The following is a 25351-nucleotide window of genomic DNA, read 5'->3' as shown; positions in this document are numbered from 1 at the left end:
CAAGTCAAAGTCCGATCAAAGATAGTCCAAAGGTCACCAATGAGGTAGATAGTAGTTCAGGATCGCTCTCTAGTTGGTGATAGGATGGTTCAGTTGCCTGATAACAGCTGGGAAGAAACTGTCCATGAATCTGGAGGTGTGCGTTTTCACACTTCTGTACCATTCTTGCCTGATGGGAGAGGGGAGAAGAGGGAGTGGTCGGGGTGTAACTCGTCCTTGATTATGCTCGATGGCCATATCCCCGATCCTCGATTAGCAAGAGTACAGAAATAGTCCACTGAGCCCTCAAGCAAGCTGTGCCATGTTTTGGCGCAATATTTGAGGAAGAGTGTTGAAGAGACCCTTTTTTAGTTTAGGAATACAGTGTGGAAACAGGCATTTCAGCCCATCGAGTCCGTGCCGATCAGCGAATCCCACATACTAACACTATCGTACGCACTCCAGGGACAATTTACAATTATACCACGTCAATTAGCCTACAAACCTGCTTGTCTTTGGAGTGTGGGAGGAAACTCAATTATACATGTGGGCGGTGCAGCGGTAGAGTTGCTGCCTTGCAGCGCCAGAGACCCGGGTTTGATCCTGACTACGGGTGCTGTCTGTACGTTCTCCTTGTGACCGCATAGGTTTTCTCCGGGTGCTCCGGTTTCCTCCCACACTCCAAAGACGTACAGGTTTTCAGGTTAATTAGCTTTGGAAAATTTGTAAATTGGCCCCTGGTGTGTAGGAAGTGGATATGAAATTGGTCTAACATCGAACTGGTAGAAATATAGAAACATTAAAAAACATAGAAAAAGTAGGCCATTCGGCCCTTTGAGCCGGCACCGCCATTCAATATGATCATGGCTGATCATCCACTATCAGTTCCCCGCTCCTGCTTATTCCCCATGTCCCTTGATTCCTTTAGCCCTAAGGGCTAAATCTAACTCTCTCTTGAGAAAGTGGTGAACATTGAACTAGTGCAAACGGGTGATCCCTGGTGTGTGTAGGATAGCACTTGTGTATAGGGTGATCGCTGGTTAGCGTGGACTTGGTGGGCCGAAGGGCCTGTTTCCGCGCTGTATCTCTAAACATCCACAGGCAGGAAGAGAAATAATGTTCATCACCCTGGCCACAAACTCTTTGAAGCACTTCCCTCTGGAAGGCGACTCCAGACTGTCAAAGCTGCCACAGTCAGACATAAAGACAGCTTTTTTTCCAATGGGCAGTAGCTCTAATCAACAACCAAAAGTCTGTAGCCTCCTTTCGCTCTGGTTTATTTCACTCACGTGTTTAAAATGTAATGTTTTATTCTTAATGTTTCAATGTTTTAGGCTTCATCCTTAATTGTTTGCTGTATGTTCGTGTTGTTACTTGCGAGCGGAGCACCAAGGCACATTCAATAGACAATAGACAATAGGTGCAGGAGGAGGCCATTCGGCCCTTCGAGCCAGCACCGCCATTCAATGTGATCATGGCTGATCATTCTCAATCAGTACCCTGTTCATGCCTTCTCCCCATACCCCCTGACTCCGCTATCCTTAAGAGCTCTATCTAGCTCTCTGTTGAATGCATTCAGAGAATTGGCCTCCACTGCCTTCTGAGGCAGAGAATTCCACAGATTCACAACTCTCTGACTGAAAAAGTTTTTCCTCATCTCAGTCCTAAATGGCCTACCCCTTATTCTTAAACTGTGGCCCCTTGTTCTGGACTCCCCCAACATTGGGAACATGTTTCCTGCCTCTAATGTGTCCAACCCCTTAATAATCTTATACGTTTCGATAAGATCTCCTCTCATCCTAAATTCCAATGTATACAAGCCTAGTATCCATTCGGAGGGCTGAATGGCCTACCCCTTATTCTTAAAGTGTGGCCCCTTGTTCTGGACTCCCCCAACATTGGGAACATGTTTCCTGCCTCTAACGTGTCCAACCCCTTAACGTGTACGTGTGCCTTGTACATGTACATACTTGGCCAATAAACTTAATTCAACCTTTCAAGACATCCGAGGGTTTAACCAGTGCAGATGGCTCTGCTGTTGGACCCACCACGGCAATTTCTCTTTCTCGTTCCACAACAAAGGCTTCTTCTGCCTTTTGAGCGTTGTCAAAGATCACTAACAAGGAGGGAACAGCCCCCTGAACTACTCATTCTGAGATGAAGTCGCTGGGCAACAATGGGGAGCACAAACTAGCCCGGCCTTAGACACGTTAGGACACTCCCCCAGCATTAATCTAACACCAAAGATCCCATTGTGCAGAGCTGGCCTGCTCTGCTGACTCTTTCTGGGAATCCCTTTGTGCTGATGTCTCCATTTCATCAGTCCAGCTAAACCTGCCACTTCCATATGCCCGCGTCATGAGCTGTTTAGGAAGCATTCAATTCAGCAAACTCATTGAACGGGAAGAATCCATGAATTCATTGGCGGCCCTTGTTGACCTCTCAGCTGTCCGAGTGACACCCCTCCCCCCCCCCCCCCCCCCCCACCGTTCCCCGAAGACTCACAACAGTCAGCTGTTGTGGTCAGTGCAGGTCTTACGCAGCTCACTGTCTCCCAGCACCTCGGCCCGTCCCAAGCTATTATTTGGAAGGAGCTGCAGATGCTGGTTTAAACCGAAGATACAAAATAAAAATCGAAAATAGGTGCAGGAGGAGGCCATTCGGCCCTCCGAGCCAGCACCGCCATTCAATATGATCAAGGATGATCATCCAAAATCAGTGCCCCGTTCCTGCTTTCTCCCCCCATATCCCTTGATTCGTTTAGCCCAAAGAGCTAAATCTAACTCTCTCTTGAAAACTCTTCTTCAGTCCGAAGATAGACACACGATGCTGGAGTAACACAGCGGGACAGGCGGCATCTCTGGAGAGAAGGAATGGGTAACATTTCGGGTCGAGACCCTTCTTCAGACTGCCTGTACCGCTGAGATACTCCAGCATTTTGTGTCTATCTTTGGACTGATGAAGGGTCTCGACCCGAAACGTCACCCATTCCTTCTCTCCAGAGATGCTGCCTGTCCCGCTGAGATACCCCAGCATTGTGTGTCTATCCTACCTATTGCTCGGCTACCCAAGGAGAATAATGCAAGGGGTCCTTGTCACGGTTCATCGCGAACAGTTCCGTAAGCACGGCACGGTGGCGCAGCGGTAGCGTTGCTGCCTCACAGCGCCGGAGGCCCGGGTTCGATCCCGACTACGGGTGCTCTCTGTACGGAGTTTGTACGTTCTCCCCGTGACCTGCGTGGGTTTTCTCCGAGATCTTCGGTTTCCTCCCACACTCCAAAGACGTACATGTTTGTGGGTTAATTGGCTTAGTAGAAATGTAAATTGTCCCTGTAGACATAAAATGCTGGAGTAACTCAGCGAGTCAGGCAGCATCTCGGGAGAGAAGGAATGGGTGACGTTTTGGGTCGAGACCCTTCTTCAGACTGTCCCTAGTGTGTTTGGGGTAGTGTTAGTTTGCGGGGATCGCTGGTCGGCGCGGACTCAGTTGACCGAAGGGTCTGTTTCTGCACTGTATCTCTAAACTAAACTAAACCTCATTGAAACCTAACGAATAGTGAAAGGCCTGGATAGAGTGGATGTGGAGAGGATGTTTCCACTAGTGGGAGAGTCTAGGGCCAGAGGGCACAGCCTCAGAATTAAAGGACGTACCTTTTAGGAAGGAGATGAGGAGGAATTTCTTTAGTCAGAGGGTGGTGAATCAGTGGAATTCATTGCCACAGAAGGCCATGGAGACCAATTCAATGGATATTTTTAAGGCAGAGATAGATAGATTTGTGATTAGTGCGGGTGTCAGTGTTGTGGGGAGAAAGCAGGAGAATTGGGTTGAGAGGGAAAGATAGATCAGCCAAGATTGAATAGCAGAGTAGACTTGAGGTCCCTGACAAAGAGCAATCCAACCAAGACCTCAACGGTGGAACAGGCGGAGGGAGGATGACAGCCGACTTTAGTGGGAGCGTCACAACGGCTGGGAAGGCGGATGGATGAAGGCTGCAGCAGAAAAGGGTCCCCGGTCGTCTTGGACTCCACGCCACTGGATCCTGACCCAGATCTGTCAAGGACCGTGTGGTGGCTGTCTGTGCACCAGTCTCCCCATAAAGGAGGACTCAGTTGACCGAAGGGTCTGTTTCTGCACTGTATCTCTAAAGGAGGACTGCCATACTCGCTTCGAGTGACCGCCCACGACTCTACGACTCCATAAATGTTGCCCAAAGCATTGCTATCTCAAGCGGACCCATTTTCCCCAGTGGGATTAGTCAATGGCCACAATTAAGCCTTGTGTTACAATTAAAGTTTCATCAGGTTGAGTTGTTTAATTTCCAATAGCCAGCCCTTGCATTAACAATGACCTTGTCTGTAAGTGAAGGCCCTCCACATAATATCTTCTAAATAAACGCCACACTGTAAAGATCACATTACATTGATACGCCGGTGATGTGTGGCTTTGCACGGTCTCGCTCCACACTCGATGACAAACCAATCTGTTGATTAATCTTTTCAATTTAGGTGTTTGATCAAAGCAAGCCCATTGCTCATCTTCAGTTTATGTCTTCAAGTGCAAGTTTACTAATCAGCCCGCGTTACCTCGGCAAGGATCTATCTCAGCAGTCACCTCGTTTGTCAAAGGCAATTAACAATTTATTTGCTTTCTTGCAGAAAGGTCGGCTCCTGGTGCCACGCTTAAAACAGACAGAATTGGAATGCAAATCTTTCACGCAAAGTTACGTAGGGGGGAACTGCAGATGCTGGTTTTAACACCGATGATAGACACAAAGTGCTCGAGTAACTCGACGGATTAGGCAGCACCTCTGGAGAAAAAAAGATGGTTGTCTTTCTCCAGAGATGGTTGTCTTTCTCCAGAGATCCTGCCCGTCCTACTGAGTTATTCTGAAGACCCGAAACGTCGCCCATTCCTTCTCTCCTGAGATTACTCCAGCATTTTGTGAATAAATACCTTCGATTTGTACCAGCATCTGTAGTTATTTTATAGACAATAGACAATAGGTGCAGGAGGAGGCCATTCGGCCCTTCGAGCCAGCACCGCCACTCAATGTGATCATGGCTGATCATTCTCAATCAGTACCCCGTTCCTGCCTTCTCCCCATACCCCCTGACTCCGCTATCCTTAATTTTCTTATATTATATATATTCTGGGATGGCGGGACCATCTCGGAGGCTTCGGCCGTGGGCCCTGCAGACCGCAACATCGGGAGTTCGCAGGTCCCTGGCTGGCGACCGGCTTTTGGGAGCTCCAGCCGTAGCAGCTTCGACCGCCCCGAAGCGTGAGGTACGATCGACCCGCTCTCAGGCCCTTCATCGCCCTGCGTGGCTTGGCCGCAGCACTTTCCATCGCCCGGTGGGGGCTCAGGACCTTCATCGGCCTGCTCGGCTCGGCTCGGCCCTGGGACTTTCCATTGCCCGGTGGGGGCTTCAGGACCTTCATCGGCCTGCTCGGCTCGGCCCTGGGACTTTCCATCGCCCGGTGGGGGCTTCAAAAAGTTGGGAGCCTCGATCACCTAGTGGCACCACGGGAGAAAAATGAGGAGGAGATAAAACTTTTCTTTGCCTTCCATCACAGTGAGGGTGTGCCTAGAGCAATCGCTGTGATGGCTGTTTGTGTAAAAATTGTATCTGTGTGTCCTGTGCTTTTTGTTGTCTACTGCCGGACCCTGACGTGAGAGGACGCTGGCGTTGTTTATTCGACGCTTCTCCGTTAGGATAGTTTGTCTGTTTGTTTTTATGTTATGATTGTTTATGTAAAGCGCTTTGAGCTTCTGGTAAGTCGCTATATAAAATAAATGCTTATTATTATTATTATTATTATATGAGGAAAGACTGGATAGACTGGGCTTGTACTCGCTGGAATTTAGAAGACTGAAGGGGGATCTTATAGAAACATATAAAATTCTTAAGGGGTTGGAGAGGCTAGATGCGGGAAGATTGTTCCCGATGTTGGGGGAGTCCAGAACCAGGGGTCACAGCTTAAGGATAAGGGGGAAGTCTTTTAGGACCGAGATGAGAAAACATTTCTTCACACAGAGAGTGGTGAGTCTGTGGAATTCTCTGCCACAGAAGGTAGTTGAGGCCAGTTCATTGGCTATATTTAAGAGGGAGTTAGATGTGGCCCTTTTTGCTAAAGGGATCAGGGGGTATGGAGAGAAGGCAGGTACAGGCTACTGTGCTGAATGATCAGCCATGATCATATTGAATGGCGGTGCAGGCTCGAAGGGCCGAATGGCCTACTCCTGCACCTATTTTCTATGTTTCTATGTTTCTATGTTTCTATTCTAGCACTTTATGTCTATCTTACGCAACTTAGTTTAGTTTAGTCCGTACGGAGTTTGTACCTTCTTCCCTGTGACCCTGGGTTTTCTCCGGGTGCTCCGGTTTCCTCGCACACTCCAAAGACGTACAAGTTTGTAGGTTAATTGGTAAAATAGTAAATTGTCCCTGGTGTGTGTAGGATAGTGCTGGTGTACAGGATTATTCCTGGTCGGCGCCGACTTGGGGGACTGTTTCTGTGGTGTATTTCTGAAACAAAAAAAATATATAGTTTAGTTTAGAGACACGCCATAGAAATAGGCCCTTCAGCCCAATCGATGGACAATCACCCATTCTATCCCAGTTCTATCCTTCACCATAGGGACAATTTACGGAAACTAATTAACCTACAAACCCAAGGTATTTATTCACAAAATGCTGGAGTAACTCAGCAGATCAGGCAGCATCTTGGAGAGAAGGAATGGGTGACGTTTCGGGTCGAGGCCCTTCTTCAGACTGACAAACCTACAAACCCGCACGTCTTTGGAGGAACCCGGAGCATCCGGAGAAAACCCACGCAGGTAACGGGGAGAACGAACAAACTCCGTACAGACAGCGCCCGTAGTCGGGATCGAACCGTGGTCTCCGGCGCTATGAGGCGGCAACTCTACCGCTGCGCCACTCCGCCGCCCATCCGCTCATTAGTTTGCCTTGGTGTGATTTAAACCATGGCCTGTGTGTTACGAGTCCTGCAATCTAACGGCCAACCATCAAGTTTAGTTTAGTTTAGTTTAGAGATACAGCGCGGAAACAGGCCCTTCGGCCCACTGGGTCCGCGCCGATCTGCGATCCCCGAACATTCACCATATCCTACACACACTAGGGACAATTTTTACATTTACCAAGCCAATTAACCTACAAACCCTATACGTCTTTGGAGTGTGGGAGGAAACCGAGGATCTCGGAGAAAACCCACGCAGGTCACGGGGAGAACGTACAAACTCCGTACAGACAGCACCCGCAGTCGGGATCGAACCCGGGTCTCCAGCGCTGCAGCAACTCTACTGCTCCGCCACCGTGATCGCCCAAAGTGTTGGGAAGAGAGCCAAGTTTAACAGATCTATGAAAGAACTGTAGTTCTTTCACATCCACTTTGTGCTCAAATGCCTTTGAATATTGGAAAGTCAACATTAAACTTGTTTACATTGAATTCTTTTGTCTGCCTTCAACAGAGAACTAACCCCAGTGTTTTAGTGGATTAGGATCACTGCTAAAACAAAATTAAGGAATTTGAAATTAAACAAGTCAAAGGGTCATATGTCAATGTTAAAATGGCTTGGTTTCAAAGCATCTAAGATTTATTGGTTCATTGGGTGTAGTCATTACTGGCCATGCCAGCGTTTTGTGCCCATCCCTAATTGTCCTTTAACACAGTGGGTTACAGCCATTCATACTGGAATTTAGAAGGATGAGAGGGGGTCTTATTGAAACATATAAGATTATTAAGGGATTGGACACGCTAGAGGCAGGAAACATGTTCCTGATGTTGGTGGGAGTCCAGAACCAGGGGCCACAGTTTAAGAATAAGGGGGAGGCCATTTAGAACGGAGATGAGGAAATACTTTTTCACCCAGAGAGTTGTGTAACTGTACAATTCTCTGGCTCAGAAGGCAGCGGAGGCCAATTCACTGGATGCTTTCAAGAGAGAGTTAGATAGAGCTCTCGAAGATAGAGAAGTCAAGGGATATGGGGAGAAGGCAGGAACGGGGTACTGATTGTGGAAGATCAGCCATGATCACAGTGAATGGCGGTGCTGGCTCAAAGGGCCGAATGGCCTCCTCCTGCGCCTATTGTCTATTGTTTATTGTCTATTTAAGAGGGTGATTTAAAGGCCGATGGCTCTGTGTTTCTGAAGGCAAACAAACTCATCATCACAAGACTGCAGATAGAGTCCTAGAATCATGCAGCATGGAAAAATAAAACACGGAGTTTGTACGTTCTCCCCGTGACCTGCGTGGGTTTTCTCCGAGATCTTCGGTTTCCTCCCACACTCCAAAGACGTGCAGGTTTGTAGGTTAATTGGCTGGTGTTAATGTGCGGGGATCGCTGGGCGGCGCGAACCCGGGTGGGCCGAAGGGCCTGTTTCTGCGCTGTATCTCTAAAAAAAAAATAATAATAAATATCCATGTGCCAATCCAAACGTCTTTTGGGATCGGCACTCTTCTTCAGACATTTTCGGTCGGGACATTTCTTCAGTCCGAAGAAGGGTCCCGACATGAAACTTCATATATCCATGTTCTCCAGAGATGCTGCCTGATCTGCTGAGTTACTCCAGCACTCTGTGTCTTTTTTTTTTAACAGTATATCTGATCTGGTTGTAAAGCAGCATCTGCAGTTCATTGTTTCTCACAGATATACCACACATCAACACAATCAAGGCAAACTCAAGTATAGTTCAGTTTATTGTTATTGTCAGATGTACTGAGGTACAGTGAAAAGCTTTTTGTTGTGTGCTGAAAACTATACATGGGCATACGCCGATCAGCCAAAACATTATGACCACTGACAGGTGAAGTGAATAACATTGGTTATCTTGTTACAATGGCACCTGTCAAGGGGTGGGATATATTAAGCAGCAAGTGAACAGCCAGTGGACCGAAGGATCTGTTTCTACGCTGTATCACGCTGTGACTCTATCGCTCAGTGGGCCGAAGTGGGTCTGTTTCCACTTCTAAACGAAATTAAGTACAACATGTTCATCACAGAGGTACCCTCAAAACTGAAGGGGCATCGTTGGGGGGGGAGATACAGAGAGGGATATTGACTTCTGATTCAATGCTGGTCTCCACAGGTCAAGGGGAGATTGAAGCTGGAAGGAAATTGGGCAAGTTGATCCCACGTGAGTGAGCACGCAGGGGGCTGGAGGTGTATTTTCATTTGAAAGTTGGAGTAACTCAGCGGGGTCAGACGGCAACTCTAGAGAAAAGGGAATCGGTGATTTTTTTGCCGGGTCGAGACCCCTCTTCAGACAAAGCTGAGCTACCGTGGTTAAAACTCAACATTCCGGTGGGTGTTGAAGAGTGGATATAAATCGGAAAAGAGGAGGACAAAAATGGAGAGATTAAACAATGAAAACGATAGGTTTAGGAAGAGCGGGGAATCGATTTTTAGTCTGCCTCCGCTAAACCAATACAGCGAGGTATAAATTAAGGCATGAGTTATATGAGGCTGTTTAGTTCAATTTAACATAAGAGTAAATTAGCTCCCATAATTTACGTGGCACATAAGCTTTGGAAAGCTGCTGTAAGAACCAAATTCACTTCAAATTTACAACTTGTGTGGCAGTGGAGCCCTACAGCGGAACAATCAGACAATCATTTTCCAAGTGTGGCATAAATAAACAAATTCTAAATTCTCCATTTCAATTACCCAGTTGAAGGGCGGGCTGTTTTTCGAGAAGAGCTTTGGGAATTACATTGATCGGCAATTTAAGAAGCAATCCGAGTCAGAAAGGGAAACGGCAGAGGGATCTACATTGGTGCGTCTTCATTTGTAAATTACAAAGGGAGGCAGCAGAGTTGAATTAAACCAAACTGACCTTAAAGGATGAACATCAATAGACAATAGACAATAGGTGCAGGAGGAGGCCATTCGGCCCTTCGAGCCAGCACCACCATTCAATGTGATCATAGCTGATCATTCTCAATCAGTACCCCGTTCCTGCCTTCTCCCCATACCCCCTGACTCCGCTACCCTTAAGAGCTCTATCTAGCTCTCTCTTGAATGCATTCAGAGAACTGGCCTCCACTGCCTTCTGAGGCAGTGAATTCCACAGATTCACAACTCTCTGACTGAAAAAGTTCTTCCTCATCTCAGTTCTAAATGGCCTAACCCTTATTCTTAAACTATGGCCCCTTGTTCTGGACTCCCCCAACATTGGGAACATGTTTCCTGCCTCTAACGTGTCCAATCCCATAATAATCTTATACGTTTCCGTAAGATCTCCTCTTATCCTTCTAAATTCCAGTGTATACAAGCCTAGCGCTCCAGTCTTTCAACATATGACTGTCCCGCCATTCCGGGAATTAACCTAGTAAACCTACGCTGCACGCCCTCAATAGCAAGAATATCCTTCCTCAAATTTGGAGACCAAAACTGCACACAGTACTCCAGGTGTGGTCTCACTAGGGCCCTGTACAACTGCAGAAGGACCTCTTTGCTCCTATACTCAACTCCTCTTGTTATGAAGGCCAACATTCCATTGGCTTTCTTCACTGCCTGCTGTACCTGCATGCTTCCTTTCAGTTACTTCAGCATTCTGCGCCCGCCTTTGGTTGATAACTGTGGCTGCCCTCACAGATTGAGGTGTGCTTGACGGCAGCTTAGTGAATGATTAGATGAGGTTTAATTCTCAGTTCTGTCAGAGGAAGCCCATAAGCTCTAAGTGGCTCTGTCAGGGTAAAAAAAAAAAACCATTCATCTCCAGATCAGGCCCTGAACACCAAAATTCATTCTCTAATTAGAAATTTCCTCGGCAGGGGAGAAGCAAAAACATTATCTAAATAAATACTTCCATTAGGGACATTGTAGTCGCAGTCAGATCGGACCGGTGAGTTATTAATGGACGGCGGGCGACGGCTGATTAAGACAGACGATTTATTAAGATACGGGACAGATTGGATCATTGCACCCCACACACGTGTCTCTCCAAAGGTCACTCCTCATCCTCAATCATTCCCCCCATCTGCCCAACCCCATGAGCCACAATAGACAATAGACAATAGGTGCAGGAGGAGGCCATTCGGCCCTTCGAGCCAGCACCGCCATTCAATGTGATCATGGCTGATCATTCTCAATCAGTACCCTGTTCCTGCCTTCTCCCCATACCCCCTGACTCCGCTACCCTTAAGAGCTCTATCTAGCTCTCTCTTGAGAACTGGCCTCCACTGCCTTCTGAGGCAGAGAATTCCACAAGCAGAACACTGGGGCGGGCACGGTGGCTCAGCGGTAGAGTTGCCGCCTTACAGCGCTTGCAGCGCCGGAGACCCGGGTTCGATCCCGACTACGGGTGTTTGTCTGTACGGAGTTTGTACGTTCTCCCCAGTGACCTGCGTGGGTTTTCTCCGAGATCTTCAGGTTCCCCCCACACTCCAAAGATGTACAGGTTTGCAGGTTAATTGACTTTAGGTCCAAGTCAGTCTATCCTTTGGTATAAGTGTACACTGTCCTCACCGACCAGCGATCCCCCCACATTAACACTATCCTTCGGTATAAGTTTACACTTGACTTATACCAATATATAATGTGCGGGGATCGCTGGTCGGTGAGGACACGATGGGTCGAAGGGCTTGTTTCCGCGCTGTATCTCTAAACTAATACAACGGGTCGTAGAATAACACCAGAGTGTAGGATATTGTGTTACTGTGTCCATTGGTGTAACCCAGCATCTGCAGTTCCTTGTCTCTGCATTTATGTAGCGTTTTCTAACACTGCACCAATATCATTGCTGCCTCACAGCGTCGGAGACCCGGTTTCGATCCTGACTTTTTTTTTTTTTTTTTTTTTTTTTTTAATATATAAAAGTTTTATTCCAAAGAAAAACATACAATTGGGTGTTGTTTGTATGTGTGTGAGTTTGCACATTCTCACTGTGACCGCGTGGGTTTTCTCTGGGCGCTCCAGTTTCCTCCCACAATCGAGGTGACGTCACGGGTCAGGACCCCTCTTCACCTGTCCGTGTTCTCCAGAGATGCTGCCTTACCCCTCCGAGTTACTCCAGCACCTTGCGTCTTTTTTTGTGTGTCATGGGGTGATTGCTGGTCGGCACAGACTTGTTGGGCTGAAGGGCCAGTTTCCGTCCTGTCTCGTGAACGTCTACGGTCTAAAGTCTACCCATGTTCTCCAGAGATGTTGCTTTCCACCCATGTGGTGCCCTGGGGGTGATATCCCTGCCCCTGTCTAGAGTCATTGAGACATAGCGTAGAAACAGTGTAGATACAGGCCCTTCGGCCCAACTTGCCCACACCGGCCAACATGTCCCAGCTACCCTAGTCCCACCTGCCCACGTTTGGTCCATTTCCCTCCAAACCTGTCCTATCCGCGTACCTGACTAACTATTTCCTAAACATTGGGATAGTCCCTGCCTCAATTATCTCCTCTGGCAGCTCGTTCCATACACCCACCACCCTCCGCGGCACGGTGGCGCAGCGGTAGAGTTGCTGCCTTACAGCGAATGCAGCGCCGGAGACTCAGGTTCGATCCTGACTACGGGCGCCGTCTGTACGGAGTTTGTACGTTCTCCCCGTGACCTGCGTGGGTTTTCTCCGAGATCTTCAATTTCCACCCACACTCCAAAGACGTACAGGTGTGTAAGTTAATTGACTGGGTAAATGTAAAAATTGTCCCTAGTGTGTGTAGGATGGTGTCAGTGTGCGGGGATCGCTGGGCGGCGCGGACTCGGTGGGCCGAAGGGCCTGTTTCCGCGCTGTATCTCTAAATCTAAAAATAAAATCTAAAAAGTTACCCCTCAGATTCCTATTAAATCTTTTCCCTTCACCTTGAACCTATGTCCTCTGGTCCACGATTCCCCAACTCTGGGCAAGAGACTCTGTGCATCTACCCGTTCCATTCCTCTCACGTGGAGGAGATTTGTGATGTTTGATAAATGTTCACTCTGAACTCCTCCCCACGTTGTGGGCTCACACTTCATAATACGCTCATGTTTCCCAATGGCGCGGCAAATAGATTTCGTGCTGGAATCAGGGACTTTTTTTTAGTGGGACTGGTCCCTGGATAAAAATAGCAGGTTCGCTAATCTTTGTCTCCCACTCTTTGCAATCATTCATGCAAGCAATTCAATCAAACACAATTATAATCACAAGAAACACTTAACCAACACATCCATTTCACCCAGAAAGTGATTGGATTTTTAAATCACTGGTCTATCAAGGTGATGTTTGACAATGAGTTGACTGCGCTCTGAGCACGGAATAATAGGACGTGATGTCACAACAAAATACTGCATCTGCATTAAAATGTTGGACTACAGCAAAGGTTGGCTTAGAAACGTAGAAACAGAGAAAATAGGTGCAGGAGTGGGCCATTCGGCCCTTCGAGCCAGCACTGCCTTTCAATACGATCATGGCGGATCATCCAAAATCAGTACCCCAATTCCGGCTTTTTCCCCATATCCCTTGATTCCCATAGCCCGAAGAGCTAAATCTAACTCTCTCTTGAAAACATCCAGTGAATTGGCCTCCACTGCCTTCGATGGCAGAGAATTCCACAATAGACAATAGGTGCAGGAGAAGGCCATTCAGCCCTTCGAGCCAGCACCGCCATTCAATATGATCATGGCTGATCATTCTCAATCAGTACCCCGTTCCTGCCTTCTCCACATACCCCCTGACTCCGCTATCCTTAAGAGCTCTATCTAGCTCTCTCTTGAATGTATTCAGAAATTGGCCTCCACTGCCTTCTGAGGCAGAGGATTCCACAGATTCACAACTCTCTGGGTGTTCATCACCATCATTGGCCGTCACTGGATGGGAGTATGACTGTCCCCTCCATAGGGTCGGACGCCTGTGCGTGACTTTGTTTAACGTGGGGAGACTGGCGCACAGACAGCCACCACACGGTCCTTGACAGATCTGGGTCAGGATCCAGTGGCGTGGAGTCCAAGACGACCGGGGACCCTTTTCTGCTGCAGCCTTCATCCATCTGCCTTCCCAGCCGTTGTGACGCTCCCACTAAAGTCAGCCGTCATCCTCCCTCCGCCTGTTCCACCGTTGAGGTCTTGGTTGGATCGCTCTTTGTCAGGGACCTTCCCCCTCGACCGTACCGCCATGGGTGACCCTACCAGGAGCTTAGCTCCAGACGGCATCACTCTCAGGACCTCAGGACCACACGGGCTTCTCCACCACCACAAGGTGACAATCCCCGGAGAAGCAGGTGGGACTAGTGTAGATGGGACACAATGGCCGGTGTGAGCAAGGGCCTGTTTTCTCGCCGTCAGACTCGATGACTCTAAGAATCTATTGGGTAAATGCCCTCGAATCCTGGCAACGTCCTCGTAAATCTTCTCTGCACCGTTTCCATCTTTCCTATAACAGGATGACCAAAACTGAACACGGTATTCTAAATGTGGTCACACCAACGTCTTGCACATGTCCTTCCAACTTCTATACTTGGGGTGTAAGGAGGAACTGCAGATGCTGGTTTAAACCGAAGATAGGCACAAAAAGCTGGAGTAACTCAGCGGGACAGGCAGGCAGCATCTCTGGAGAGAAGGAACGGGTGACATTTCAGGTCGAGACCCTTCTTCAGACTGGTCTCGACCCGAAACGTCACCCGTTCCTTCTCTCCAGAGATGCTGCCTGTCTGTCCCGCTGAGTTACTCGAGCTTTTTGTGTCTTATCTTCTGTACTTTGGGTTGGAAATGGAATTCGACATCAATGATCAACAGAAATGCTGGACTACCTCAGTCTCCTCAGAACGTGGAGAGGTCGGTTTGCCTCCTTGCCTGTCGCATCGATGTGGTCGGTCCACAACAGTCGAGTCAATAGACAATAAACAATAGGTGCAGGAGGAGGCCATTCGGCCCCTCGAGCCAGCACCGCCATTCAATGTGATCATGGCTGATCATTCTCAATCAATACCCCGTTCCTGCCTTCTCCCCATACCCCCTGACTCCGCTATCCTTAAGAGCTCTATCTAGCTCTCTCTTGAATGCATTCAGAGAATTGGCCTCCACTGCCTTCTGAGGCAGTGAATTCCACAGATTCACAACTCTCTGACTGAAAAAGATCTCCTCTCATCCTAAATTCCAATGTATACAAGCCTAGTATCCATTCGGAGGGCTGAATGGCCTACCCCTTATTCTTAAACTGTGGCCCCTTGTTCTGGACTCCCCCAACATTGGGAACATGTTTCCTGCCTCTAACGTGTCCAACCCCTTAATAATCTTATACGTTTCGATAAGATCACCTCTCATGCTTCTAAATTCCAGTGTATACAGGCCTAGTCGCCCTAGTCTTTCAACATACGACAGTCCCGCCATTCCAGGAATTAACCTTCTGCAGTTGTATAGGGCCCTAATGAGACCACACCTGGAGTACTGTGTGCAGTTTTGGTCTCCAAATTTGAGGAAGGATATTCTTGCTATTGAGGACGTGCAGCATAGGTTTACTAGGTTAATTCCCGGAATGGCGGGACTGTCGTATGTTGAAAGAATGGAGCGGCTAGGCTTGTATACACTAGAATTTAGAAGGATGAGAGGGGATCTTATCGAAACATATAAGATTATTAAGGGGTTGGACACGTTAGAGACAGGAAACATGTTCCCAATGTTGGGGGAGTCCAGAACCAGGGTCCACAGTTTAAGAATAAGGGGTAGGCCATTTAGAACGGAGATGAGGAAAAACCTTTTCAGTCAGAGAGTTGTAAATCTGTGGAATTCACGGCCTCAGAAGGCAGTGGAGGCCAATTCTCTGGATGCTTTCAAGAAAGAGCTAGATAGCGCTCTTAAAGATAGCGGAATCAGGGGGTATGGGGAGAAGGCAGGAACGGAGTACTGATCGAGAATGATCAGCCATGATCAGATTGAATGGTGGTGCTGGCTCGAAGGGCCGAATGGCCTCCTCCTGCACCTATTGTCTATATTGTTTTGTGCATAAATATAGAGGAGGCACTCGATGCTCCCAACTCCCAATTCACTGGATGCTTTCAAGAGTTAGATTTAGCTCTTGGGGCTAATGGAATCAAGGGATATGAGGAAAAAGCAGGAATGGTGTATGATTTTGGATGATCAGCCACGATCATATTGAATGGCGGTGCCGCCTCGAAGGGCCGAATGGCCTCCTCCTGCACCTATTTTCTATGTTTCTATGTTTCTATCCCTCTACATCAACATCTCTTTCTCTCGTTCCCCTCTCCGCTGACTGGTCTGAAGAAGGGTCTCGACCCGCAACGTCACCCATTCCTTCTCTCCAGAGATGCTGCCTGACCCGCTGAGTTACTCCAGCTTTTTGTGTCTACCCACAGTGACAGACGGAGACGGCCAGACAATAGAGACAGAACTGAGGGCAACAGTTGGGCAGCTGGTAGAACTACAGCTTCACAGAGCCAGAGACCCGGGTTCGATGCTGACGTCAGGTGCTATGTGGAGTTTACACGTTCCCTCTGTTTAGTTTCGAAATGCAGGCACTTCGGCCCACCGGGTCCGCGCCGACCAGTGAACCCCACACATTAACACTATCCTACACCCACTAGGGACAATTTTTACATTTATACCAAGCCAATTGACGTACGTACGTCTGAAGAAGTGTCTCGACCCGAAAGGACGGCCATTCCTTCTCTCCTGAGATGCTGCCTGACCTGCTGTGTTACTCCAGCATTTTGTGAATAAATACCTTCGATTTGTACCAGCATCTGCAGTTATTTTCTTACGTACCTGTACGTCTTTGGAGTGTGGGAGGAAACCGAAGATCTCGGAGAAAACCCACGCAGGTCACGGGGAGAACGCACAAACTCCGTACAGACAGCGCCCGTAGTCGGGAGCGAACCCGGGTCTCCGGCGCTGCGTTCGCTGTGAGGCAGCAACTCTACCGCTGCGCCACCGTGACCGCCCTACAGGTTACCTGCGTGGGTTTTCTCCCAGTGTTCTGGTTCCCTCCCACATCCCAAAGACGTGCGGGTTTGTAGGTTCAGTTCAGGGGGTAACAACAGCAGAGCCCAGCCGTAGAGCTGCAGCCTCAGTTTCAGTTTAGTTTATTGTCACGTGTACCGAGGTACAGGGAAAAGCTTTTGCTGCGTGCTAACCAGTCAGTGGAAAGACAATACACGATTACAATCGATCCATTTACAGAGAATAACGTTTAGTGCAAGGTAAAGCCGGCAAAGTCCGATCAAGGATAGAGCGAGGGTCGTCAAAGAGGTCATTGGTAGTTCAACACTGCTCTCTGGTCATGGTTCGATCCTGACCTCAGCTGCTACCTGTGTGGAGTTCGCAGGGTTTCCCTATGTGACTGCAAAGGGGTTCCTCCATGTTCTCCGGTTCCCTCCCAAATCATGAGAGGAATAGATCGGGTAGATGCACAGAATCTCCTGCCCAGAGTAGGGGGATCGAGGACCAGAGGCCGTAGGTTCAAGGTGAAGGGGAATAGATTTAATAGGAATCCGAGGGGTAACTTTTTCACACAGAGGGTGGTGGGTGTATGGAACACGCTGCCAGAGGAGGTAGTTGAGGCTGGGACTATCCCAACGTTTAAGGAACAGTTAGACAGGTACATGGATAGGACAGGTTTGGAGGGATATGGACCAAACGCAGGCAGGTGGGACTAGTCTAGCTGGGACATGTTGGCCAGTGCGGGCAAGTTGGGCCGAGTGGCCTATTTCCACGCTGTATCACTTTGTGACTCTATGACATCCAAAGACATAGGTGTTTGTAGGTTACTTGGCCATCTGTAAATTGCCCGGGAGTGGATGAGAAAGGGGGATAACATAGAACTAGTGTGGACTCGGTCAGTAGGGGTCAAAGCGTGGCGTCAAAGTCTTTTAAGACACGAAATGAGGCTGAACTTGTTTCAGCAAAGGGATGTATTTTTGAACCAAGTCTCAGACCAGAAGTTTTATGCATCAAAGTGCTGAGAGTGTTGGCACCTCTTGTGTAATTGTCAGGGCAAACAAGTCAGAATAAACAGGCGAACAATGTCGAACTGTCTCACACCAAAGTCTACAAGGCATTACCCAGCAGTTCACTGGAGAATTAAGAAAATATTATCGGTAATTTTTATTTGATTGTGTTTGCATTGCGTTTATAGCATTGTGCAGTTGAAGAGTGGGTCGTACAGTGGGCCTTAATAGTCAAGAGCAAGAATTAACTTGTGGTTAGCAGAAATGTACCATAGCTATTCAGATCCAATCAATAGCAGTCCACACCTTATAATGTAAAGTTATTTAATTTGCAATGTCGACATTTGAACACTGGTGACAAAGAAAGCTAATGGCATGTTGGCCTTCATAACCAGAGGATTAGAGTATAGGAGTAAAGAGGTCCTTCTGCAGTTGTACAGGGCCCTGGTGAGACCACATCTGGAGTACTGTGTGCAGTTTTGGTCTCCTAATTTGAGAAAGGACGTCCTTGCTATTGAGGAAGTGCAGAGTAGGTTCACCGGGTTTATCCCCGGGATGGCGGGACTGTCATACGAGGAAAGATTGGAAAGACTGGGCTTGTATTTACTGGAGTTCAAAAGGATGATAGGGGATCTAAGAGAGACTTATAAAATTATGAAAGGACTGGACAAGCTAGATGTAGGAAAAAATTTCCCAATGTTGGGGGAGTCTAAGAATAAAGGGGAAGCCATTTAAAACTGAGGTGAGAAAAAACTTTTTCACCCAGAGTTGTGAATTTGTGGAATTCTCTGCCACAGAAGGCAGTGGAGGCCAACTCATTGGATGAGTTTAAAAGAGAGTTAGATAGAGCTCTAGGGGCTAGTGGAATCAAGGGATATGGGGAGAAGGTTACTGATTGTAGATGATCAGCCATGATCACAATGAATGGCGGTGCTGGCTCGAAGGGCCGAATAGCCTCCTCCTGCACCTATTTTCTATGTTTCTATGTTTCCATGACGATTGAACACTGGTGACATGAGGAACTGCAGATGCTGGAGTCTTGAGGAAAGCACAAAGTGCTGGAGCAACTCAACAGGTCTTGGTTCTTGGTTCTTGGTCCTCCAAAATATGGAATTCAAATGGAATTTAAACTGGAGGTGCCGGAATATGGACTTAAGCAAGAAGGGCTTGTTGGAGAAGAGCTGCCATAAATTTAGTTGCGTCGGGTTGAGTGACTTTAGTAGCGCTCGGTCCGCATATCGCTTCGCTCAACACCTGCGCTCGGTCCGCGTTAACCAAGCTGATCTCCCGGTGGCTGAGCACTTCAACTCCCCCTCCCACTCCCAATCTGGCCTTTCCGTCATGGGGCTCCTCCAGTGCCATAGTGAGGCCCACCGGAAATTGGAGGAACAACACCTCATATTTCGCCTGGGCAGCTTGCAGCCCAGTGGTATGAACATCGACTTTTCCAACTTTAGATAGTTCCTCTGTCCCTCTCTTCCCCTCCCCTTCCCAGTTCTCCCTCTATCTTCCTGTCTCCACCTATATCCTTCCTTTGTCCCGCCCCCCTGACATCAGTCTGAAGAAGGGTCTCGACTCGAAACGTCACCCATTCCTTCTCTCCCGAGATGCTGCCTGACCTGTTGAGTTACTCCAGCATTTTGTGAATAAATACCTTCGATTTGTACCAGCATCTGCAGTTATTTTCTTATAGTAGGGTGAAGTAGTCAGTAGTAACATCTGTGGAGTGACTGGACAGGCGATGTTTAGTTTAGCTTAGCTTAGTTTAGTCTAGTTTACTTTAGTTTAGTTTAGTTTAGTGATACAGCACAGAAACAGGCCCTTCGGCCCACCGAGTCCGCACCGACCAGCGATCCCCACACATTAACACTATCCTACACACACTAGGGACAATTTACATTTACACCAAGCCAATTAACCTACAAACCTGTACGTCTTTGGAGTGTGGGAGGAAACCGAAGATCTCGAGGAAAACCCGCGCAGGTCACGGGGAGAACGTACAAACTCCATACAGACAGCGGCCGTGGCCAGGGTCGAACCCGTATCTCTGGCATTGTAAGCACTGTAACGCAGCAACTCCACCGCTGCGCCATTGTGCCGCCCATATTAAACACGGGGGACACGGGGAACTGCAGGTGCTAGAATCTTGAGTAAAGTACAAAAGTGCTGGAGTAACTTACCGGGTCAGGTAGCATCTGCGGAGGGTGATGTTTCAGGTCGAGATCCTTCTTCAGACTGATTTTTTTAGTTTAGTTCAGAGATACAGCGCGGAAACAGGCCCTTTCGGCCCACCGGGTCTGCGCCGACCAGCAAACTAACACTGTCCTACACACACCAGGGACAATTTTTACATTTGCCCAGCCAATTAACCTACAAACCTGCACGTCTTTGGAGCATGGGAGGAAACCGAAGATCTCGGAGAAAACCCACGCAGGTCACGGGGAGAACGTACAAACTCCGTACAGACGGCGCCCGTAGTTGGGATGGAACCCGGGTCTCCGGCGCTGCATTCGCTGTAAGGCAGTAACTCTACCGCTGCGCCACCGTGCCGCCCTGTGATTGTGGTTGGAGGGAGGTGGGGGGGTGGGGTGGTGTAAGCTGGAAGAGGGTAGTAGTAAGACGAACACAGGGGTAGACAATAGACAATAGACAATAGACAATAGGTGCAGGAGTAGGCCATTCAGCCCTTCGAGCCAGCACCGCCATTCAATGCGATCATGGCTGATCACTCTCAATCAGTACCCCGTTCCTGCCTTCTCCCCATACCCCCTCACTCCGCTATCCTTAAGAGCTCTATCCAGCTCTCTCTTGAAAGCATCCAACGAACTGGCCTCCACTGCCTTCTGAGGCAGAGAATTCCACACCTTCACCACCCTCTGACTGAAAAAGTTCTTCCTCATCTCCGTTCTAAATGGCCTACCCCTTATTCTTAAACTGTGGCCCCTTGTTCTGGACTCCCCCAACATTGGGAACATGTTATCTGCCTCTAATGTGTCCAATCCCCTAATTATCTTATATGTTTCAATAAGATCCCCCCTCATCCTTCTAAATTCCAGTGTATACAAGCCCAATCGCTCCAGCCTTTCAACATACGACAGTCCCGCCATTCCGGGAATTAACCTAGTGAACCTACGCTGCACGCCCTCCATAGCAAGAATATCCTTCCTCAAATTTGGAGACCAAAACTGCACACAGTACTCCAGGTGCGGTCTCACCAGGGCCCGGTACAACTGTAGAAGGACCTCTTTGCTCCTATACTCAACTCCTCTTGTTACGAAGGCCAACATTCCATTGGCTTTCTTCACTGCCTGCTGTACCTGCATGCTTCCTTTCATTGACTGATGCACTAGGACACCCAGATCTCGTTGAACTCCCCCTCCTCCTAACTTGACACCATTCAGATAATAATCTGACTTTCTATTCTTGCTTCCAAAGTGAATAACCTCACACTTATCTACATTAAACTGCATCTGCCATGTATCCGCCCACTCACACAACCTGTCCAAGTCACCCTGCAGCCTTATTGCATCTTCCTCACAATTCACACTACCCCCCAACTTAGTATCATCTGCAAATTTGCTAATGGTACTTTTAATCCCTTCGTCTAAGTCATTAATGTATATCGTAAATAGCTGGGGTCCCAGCACCGAACCTTGCGGTACCCCACTGGTCACTGCCTGCCATTCCGAAAGGGACCCATTTATCCCCACTCTTTGCTTTCTGTCTGTCAACCAATTTTCTATCCATGTCAGTACCCTACCCCCAATACCATGTGCCCTAATTTTGCCCACTAATCTCCTATGTGGGACCTTGTCGAAGGCTTTCTGAAAGTCGAGGTACACCACATCCACTGACTCCCTTGTCAATTTTCCTAGTTACATCCTCAAAAAATTCCAGTAGATTTGTCAAGCATGATTTCCCCTTCGTAAATCCATGCTGACTCGGAATGATCCCGTTACTGCTATCCAAATGCTCAGCAATTTCGTCTTTTATAATTGACTCCAGCATCTTCCCCACCACTGATGTCAGACTAACTGGTCTATAATTACCCGTTTTCTCTCTCCCTCCTTTCTTAAAAAGTGGGATAACATTTGCTATCCTCCAATCCACAGGAACTGATCCTGAATCTATAGAACATTGAAAAATGATCTCCAATGCTTCCACTATTTCTAGAGCCACCTCCTTAAGTACTCTGGGATGCAGACCATCAGGCCCTGGGGATTTATCAGCCTTCAGTCCCATCAGTCTACCCAAAACCATTTCCTGCCTAATGTGGATTTCCTTCAGTTCCTCCATCACCCTAGGTTCTCCGGCCCCTAGAACATTTGGGAGATTGTGTGTATCTTCCTCAGTGAAGACAGATCCAAAGTAACGGTTTAACTCGTCTGCCATTTCTTTGTTCCGCATAATAAATTCCCCTGCTTCTGTCTTCAAGGGACCCACATTTGCCTTGACTATTTTTTTCCTCTTCACGTACCTAAAAAAACTTTTGCTATCCTCCTTTATATTATTGGTTAGTTTACCCTCGTACCTCATCTTTTCTCCCCGTATTGCCTTTTTAGTTAACTTTTGTTGCTCTTTAAAAGAGTCCCAATCCCCTGTCTTCCCACTCTTCTTTGCTATGTTATACTTCCTCTCCTTAATTTTTATGCTGTCCCTGACTTCCCTCGTCAGCCACAGGTATCTCTTACTCCCCTTAGAGTCTTTCCACCTCTTTGGAATAAATTGATCCTGCAGCCTCTGCATTATTCCCAGGAATACCTGCCATTGCTGTTCTACCGTCTTCCCTGCTAGGGCCTCCTTCCAATCAATTTTGGCCAGCTCCTGCCTCATGCCTCTGTAATCCCCTTTGCTATACTGTAATACCGACACTTCCGATTTTCCCTTCTGCCTTTCTATATGCAGAGTAAAACTTATCATGTTGTGATCACTGCCTCCTAATGGCTCTTTTACCTCTAGTCCCCTTATCAGATCAGGATCATTACACAACACTAAATCCAGAATTGCCTTCTCCCTGGTAGGCTCCAGTACAAGCTGTTCTAAGAATCCATCTCGAAGGCACTCTACAAACTCTCTTTCCTGGGGTCCATTTCCAACCTGATTTTCCCAGTCTACCTGCATGTTGAAATCTCCCATAACCACCGTAGCATTACATTTTTGACACGCCAATTTTATCTCCTGATTCAACTTGCACCCTATGTCGAGGCTACTGTTTGGGGGCCTATAGATAACTCCCATTAGGGTCTTTTTACCCTTACAATTTCTCATTTCTATCCATACTGATTCAACATCTCCTGATTCTATGTCACCCCTTGCAAGGGAATGAATATCATTCCTTACCATCAGAGCAACCCCACCCCCTCTGCCCACCTGTCTGTCTTTTCTATACGTTGTGTACCCCTGAATAGAGAAATGGGGGGCGGCACAGAGCCTGGCAAGTGATAGACAATAGACAATAGACAGTAGGTGCAGGAGGAGGCCATTCGGCCCTTCGAGCCAGCACCGCCATTCAGTGTGATCATGGCTGATCATGGCTGATAAGCGGAGAGACACAAAATATTGGAGTAACTCAGCGGCTCAGGCAGCATCTCTGGAGAAAAAGGAATTTCATGTTGGAACCCTTCTTCAGATACCTACTCTTTTTTTCTCCAGAGATGCTGCCTGACCCGCTGAGTTACTCCAGCATTTCGAGTCCATGTTTAGTATAAACCAGCATCTGCTGTTCCTTCCTACACAAATGAGAGGTGGATACGGGCGGGAGAGGGGAGGTATGGGGTTGGTTGGCAGATGGATGGACTGAGTGACAAAAGCTAGAGATGAAAATAATTCAAAATGGATATCAGATAAGGAGAGAAGGGTAACGAAATGTTAATCCAGAACGGGGGATATGGGGAGATAGGTTTATGAGAATAGACAATAGACAATAGACAATAGGTGCACGAGGAGGCCATATGGCCCTTCGAGCCAGCACCGCCATTCAATGTGATCATGGCTGATCATTCTCAATCAGTACCCCGTTCCTGCCTTCTCCCCATACCCCCTGACTCCGCTATCCTTAAGAGCTCTATCTAGCTATCTCATGAATGCATTCAGAGAATTACCCTCCACTGCCTTCTGAGGCAGAGAATAATCCCAGGAATGAGTGGGTTAACATATGATGAGCGTTTGTCGACACTGGGCCTGTACTCGCTGGAGTTTAGAAGGATGAGGGGGGACCTCTTTGAAATTTACATTGAAATAAGTCGTAGGAGCAGAATTAGGCCATTCGGCCCATCAAGTCTACTCCACCATTCAATCATGGCTGATCTATCTCTCCCTCTCAACCCCATTCTCCTGCCTTCTCCCCATAACCCCTAACACCCGTACCAATCAAGAACCTATCAATCCCACCAGCTTAATAATATCCATTGACTTTGCTTCCATAGACTTCTGTGGCAATGAATTCCAGAGATTCACCACCCTCTGAATAAACAATTTCCTCCTCATCTCCTATCTAAAGGGATGTCCTTTTATTCAGAGGCTGGGGCCTCTGGTCCTAGACTCTCCCACCAGTGGAAATATCCTCTCCACATCCACTCTATCCAGGCCTTTCACTATTCGGTAAGTTTCAATGAGGTCCCCCCTCATCCTTCTAAACTCTGGTGAGTACAGGCCCAGTTCTGTCAAACGCTCGTTGTATGTTATATTATTATATTTTATAGCATGGGACGAGGACACTGGAGAGTCATAGAGTGATGCAGTGTGGAAATAGTCCCTTCAGCCCAACTTGCCCACACCGGCCAACATGTCCCAGCTACACTAGTCCCACCTGCCCGCGTTTGGTCCACATCCCTCCAAGCCTGTCCTATACATGTACTTGTCTAACTGTTTATTAAACGCTGGGATAGTCCCAGCCTCAACCACCTCCTTTGGCAGTCGGGTTGCCAGCTGTCCCGTATTAGCCGTGAAATCCCGTATTTTGGGCTAAATTGGTTTGTCCTGTGCAGGACCACCCTTGTCCCGTATTAGGCCCGGGGGGCGCTGTAGGCCCGGACGCTGTAGGCCCCATCACTGTAGGCCCCAACGCTGGAGGTCCCGGCAGTTTAGGCCCCGACACTCTAGGTTTCCAACATTTTCGCTCCGGACAGTCTAGGCCCGGAGGCCCGGGCACCGCCTAAGGGAGGTTGCCTAGCAACCCGTCTCCCGGCCTGGGCGGCCGCCATTGGTGGAGCAGGAGCACGTGGCCGCTGGCTGGGTGAGGTCACGTGAGGCGCGGGGCGGTGACGTCACCATGTCCCGTATTTGGGAGTGAGATAGTTGGCACCGCTATTTGGCAGTTTGTTCCATACATCCACCAACCTTTGTGTGAAAAGGTTACCCCTCAGATTCCTATTAAATCTTCCCCCTTCACCTTAAACCTACGTCCTTCTGCTGTATATTTACAAAGAACATTCCCGCCCTCGCCTTGCACCCTTGTCGGTACCGGATCCTACAGTGTTGA

Source organism: Rhinoraja longicauda, chromosome 8, assembly GCF_053455715.1.
Source record: "Rhinoraja longicauda isolate Sanriku21f chromosome 8, sRhiLon1.1, whole genome shotgun sequence".
Lineage (NCBI taxonomy): Eukaryota > Metazoa > Chordata > Chondrichthyes > Rajiformes > Arhynchobatidae > Rhinoraja > Rhinoraja longicauda.
Note: the sequence above shows the minus strand (reverse complement) of the source record.